At 44.1% G+C, this 5,082-nt stretch overlaps 1 pseudogene; it reads right to left on the reverse strand.

Moving 5' to 3' along the window:
- Positions 1-326: 326 nt before the first annotated feature.
- On the reverse strand, positions 327-753 carry LOC125931409 (proteasome maturation protein-like; annotated as a pseudogene).
- Between the last annotated feature and the right edge of the window lie 4,329 nt (positions 754-5,082).

Genomic DNA, 5,082 nt, shown 5'->3' on the forward strand with positions numbered 1-5,082 from the left:
TCAGATTCTGTGTCTCCCTCTCTCTCTGGCCCTCCCCCGTTCATGCTCTGTCTCTCTCTGTCTCAAAAATAAATAAACGTTAAAAAAAAAAAAAGGCGTAGAAGGCTACTCTTTTCATATAAATTGGGAGTTTTAACATCTCCCTTTAGTGCCTTCAATTGTCACATGGCAATAAACCAAAGACCCGAATAATTTCAAATGATGACAGATACTCTTTAGGCAAAATTCTCGTTTCAGTACGTTTAATGTCGTGTACATCAAATTAGAGTAAAAAGATGACTATGAACAAGGTGTAGCCTCTGTATTTTCGTGAACAGCACCCCAGATTATGGCAAACCCAGTTTATATTCCACCATCAAGTTCAGTTCTCCCATTAGTTCACTTTGTGATGGCTCATTAAGAATATGTTCAAATGCAATAGTCTGATCATTACCCCTCAAAGTATCCAGTGAAAGGTTAGAGCTTGGAGGAAATGGAAGACGCTGAACCCGCTGTACTGCCTTGAATTCCATTTGTAATTTTAGTGGAACAAACAGACCCTGGATGTTTCTCAGTATGGAAGAATTCATTTTATCTTGGTTGAGCTGGAATTTTTTTTCTGATATTTCAAGAGGATGACTAGGCAAAAGTTCATTCTTCACACAAGGAAGACCTTTTCGAAGAAGATCATGACTTTCATAAAGGTCCACTTGCTCAAAGTTCAGTAACTGGAATGCTGTCCTTTAGCTGTGATCCGAGACCTTTGACATTCATCTTCAACTTGCTCTGTGAACAGTCTCTCCGCCCTGTTATCATTAGCCGGCCCCACTGCTCACTTGGAGTCAGCCTCTTTATTGCAATTCACCTTTGATGTTTCACAGATGACTCAGTTGTACCTTATTTCATTTATTTGAATTTGAATGTGTTTAAGAAAGCCGTTATGATGCTTTATGAGGGCTGCAGCCTGCAACCAGTTTAAGGGAAGGGAATGTTTCACTGGATACCTTGTTCAAGAGCCCAGCATTGTGTATTTTACGAAGTGACATGAATGCCTTGTTCACCATCAGTGATGTCTGGAACTCTGAAGAGAATAAGGAGTGCCTGGCTGAGACCTTGTATTGTGGCATTAAATGCACGCAGAGAGAAGTGTGACCTTGGTTTATATTTTGGGTATCTGTGAGGCAATACATTCCCGGTGTTCCTTACCCCAAGGGGAGCAACCTTGGATAAGGAATTGTTGCCACTGGTCAGACCAGAGGGCCAGATCAGTGGAAATAGCACAAGAGTCTGTAAAAATGTGCGTATGCGACCGATTGTTGGCCAGGTATTGTCTAGTGCTAAGATGATGGCCTGAAGTTTGGCTCATTTTGCTGACAGTGGCGTCCTCTCTTTGATTAGGGACATCCAGGTTAGATGACAGACAGCAGCTGTCCAGCAGCACTGCTGAATGTAAAGGGTACAAACTCCCTTTTCTGATCACTCAGTTGAACTCAAGGGGCTCCCCATGTGGTCATTGAACATAAGAGAGGGATACTATTTTTCGGCACCATCGTATCTGTTAAGAACACTGAGGAAGGGGAGGGCCCCCTTCTTAGAGGTGAGATATACCAGAGGCCAGGTTTGTAAGTATCATGGAAGGATCATTTTCGTTTCATAAGAAGGGGTGTTGCCTCCACGATCAAAAGAATACTGAGTCACCCGTGAGAGTTTCCGTCTTCAGAAGGGCCCAGTATAGAGCTAGCATTTGTTGCTCCAATGACGTGTAGCATGGGGCCGAGAAGAAAAGTTGTTTTGTACTACAGAAAAACCAGGTTCTTCTGCACAGACAACTTATAAGCCATCATAGGTGGTCCAGAGACTCTAGAAGGCATGAGAGGAGGTTGCTAAAGCCACTACAGTGAAAGACACGAATGGGAGTGCCTGTTGTTTTGTAGAGCCTTGTTGGAGGGAGCCCCATTCAAGATGAACTGATTTGTAAGTAACAGCATAAAGTGGGCTGAAGTAAAAAATTTTAAACAAGGAATATGTTGCCTCCAGAACCCAAACGTGTCTGAAAGATGTTTGGGTTGTTTTAATGACGTAGGTGCTGAGAATGTCAGTAGTTGTTTCCTAACAGTATCAGCAATGGAGTGGCCCTTGGCTGACCAAACGATTCCCAGTTATTTGAATACCCTGATTGAGTGTGTCAAATGCATCTCTTTGGAGATGATGTCATCAGTGTGATATCATACCTCTGCTCTTAGGGAAAGCTGGATGGCTGCAAAGGTGGTGTGCAATGGTAGGGCTGTTGAGATACTCTGTGTGTAGCTGGGTAAAGGCCTACTATGTCTCTTTGACGATGAGGGCAAACTTCAGCGGAGAGACTATTGAAAAAAGCCCTGAATAGAACATATTCAGCAAATCTACAATAGCCAAAGATGTTTCCAGTTGTGGGTTGCATGGAGTCAATAATTTCAATAATATTGGGTGTGTATGTGGCAAGTGTATAGGAAAGAATTTAACCGTGTCCAAAGGCAGGTCCAGCCTTCGCCCTTGGCTTCTTAGAGGTGGTGTCTAAGCCCTTGAAGTGGCATGCCTAACGGGAATATCTTTGTTTGCCTTGGGGCCTTGGGCTATACCAACAACGCAATTTAGGGTGAGGGCTTTGTGTCACAGAGTATCAACTGACCTCTGGAGGGGCTGGATATTGAGGTCAGCCACACGGGTGGCCGACCAGCTTTGTGTGGTCAAGCCCCAACAAAGACTCTGGACCCAAGGCTCAGGTGAGCTCCCCTGATTGGCAATAGCCCATGTGTATTGGCACATTCTGGATGCCAGGAAAGTAGTACTGTCCGTGACTCTGTGGAGAGAGGACAACCGGAAGCTCCACATTTGGAACTTTCTTAGACTTTGCCTTGCGTATCTCTTCCCTTGGCTGGTTTTAGTCTGTATATTCTTTCAGTGTAACAAACTATAACTGTGAGTATAACAGCATTTAGTTATCCCTATGAGTTCTTGTTTTCAAAGTTTATTTATTTATTTATTTATTTATTTTCTAATGTTTATTTTTGAGAGAGAGAGACAGAGCGTGAGCAGGGGAGGGGCAGAGAGAGAGGGAGACACAGAATCCGAAGCAGGCTGCAGGCCCCGAACTGTCAGCGCAGAGCCCTACGCGGGGCTCGAACTCACAGACCGTGAGATCGTGACCTGAGCTGAAGTCAGACGCTTAACTCATTGAGCCACACAGGCTCCCCTATTTATTTATTTTTTAAAGTAATCTCTACACCCAACGTGGGGCTCAAACTCATGACCCCGGGATCAAGAGTTGCATGTTCCAGCCAACCGGGTGCCCCAAAGATTTTTTTTTTTTAATTTTAAGCAAGCTCCACACCAGACATGGGGCTTGAACTCACTACCCTGAGATCAGGAGTCCCATGTTCTATTGACTCAGCCAGCCAGGTACCACTCTATGGATTCTTCTAGTGAATTACTGAAGCCTAGTGTGATCGCAAGAATGCTTAAACTTATAATTGGTGTCAGAAGTGAGGGCAGTCTTGTGAACTGTGCTCCCTGTAACTTTGGAGGGGCCTCAATCAGGGGTGCCATGTAGTTAAGGTTGAAGCAATCCACTGTTGGGCACTATTCATTTTAATCAGGCCTGAGCATTGGCCAGTTTGGGCTCCTGGGTATGATTAATGAATTTTAAACAGCAGGGAAGAGGTCCATGTGATTTCATTTTTATCAAGCCAATTGTAACTATGAAATATTTAATTTTATTTTGGTTTATTACTCATTGGGTCAGAGTGGCTATGCCCACTATGGGCATGGATGACCACGGGCAATTTAGCCAAGATGGTAGTTCTGATGGTTAAAGTGAGGCATACCTCTTTGTCCTTTATTTCATATTTGGTAATTCCCCTAAGCATGTAGAGATCCCCAGGTATAACTGTAATTTGGGCCCCAGCACCAGTTAGGCCACGAAAGTTTGCCAATTGGTGCATTTCAGCAGATGTTAATTTAGAATGTATGTTTTCGAGTGCAAAAGCCAATAAGAACCCTATTATTTTTGTGTTGCATATGTTATTTTGGTAAAATTTGGATTTATGATTGAGTCAAATTTCAGGCCTCTGTTTCAGTTTCTCTTTCCTCAGCCTGTATGAAAAGATTTTTGATTTCATTTTTTGTTTTGGTGGTTATTGGATATACCTCGTGTTGGGGGAATCCTCTCTACCCTGGTCATGTTTATAAGTTTATTCCTCTAGAAAGCCTCAAACCAATATCATCACATAGAGGGACCTTTCTTATGGCAATTATTGTCTTATTTGGTCTAGAGACTCTGGGCATAAAATGAGTTTGAATTAACCTCTTGGCATGTCGACCAGCTGTGGCACTAAATAGAACCTAGAGTGTTCATTGGTCCATTTTACAATTGTCCGCTGGAGTGATGGTGCCCTTTGGTTCTTTAAGAGGGGTGGGGATGGGATAGAGCATTCAGTGTGCTTCTCATAAGGGTGTGTGCCATGGGAGTACCACGGGTCTTTTCCCCCCTATGATTCTGAGGATCAGAATCTTTGTTTCTTTCACCAGACACATTTAGGGTCCTAATGAGCCATCTGCTTTTAGGAGTGTGATCTCAGCACTGCACACGGTGACTATTTTCCCTCATACCGGTGACCACCCATGACCATGATATTGCACACGGTATCAGTCTTTTTCCTGAATGCTTTATAAAACGGGACAAATGCCTGGCTGAAACCCAACCGATGGTCACAGAGTAAGAGTCATTCCCTCGAGTCTAGCGTCAGTCATAGCTCGTGCAGGAGTCGAAAACAGATGATTCGCTCTGAGACGGTGGTGCCCAGCCTAGGGCTACATTAAGAAGGGTCCCCAGGGGCGCCTGGGTGGCGCAGTCGGTTAAGCGTCCGACTTCAGCCAGGTCACGATCTCGCGGTCCGTGAGTTCGAGCCCCGCGTCAGGCTCTGGGCTGATGGCTCGGAGCCTGGAGCCTGTTTCCGATTCTGTGTCTCCCTCTCTCTCTGCCCCTCCCCCATTCATGCTCTGTCTCTCTCTGTCCCAAAAATAAATAAAAACGTTGAAAAAAAAAATTAAAAAAAAAAAAAAAAA

Source organism: Panthera uncia, chromosome X, assembly GCF_023721935.1.
Source record: "Panthera uncia isolate 11264 chromosome X, Puncia_PCG_1.0, whole genome shotgun sequence".
Classification (NCBI taxonomy): domain Eukaryota; kingdom Metazoa; phylum Chordata; class Mammalia; order Carnivora; family Felidae; genus Panthera; species Panthera uncia.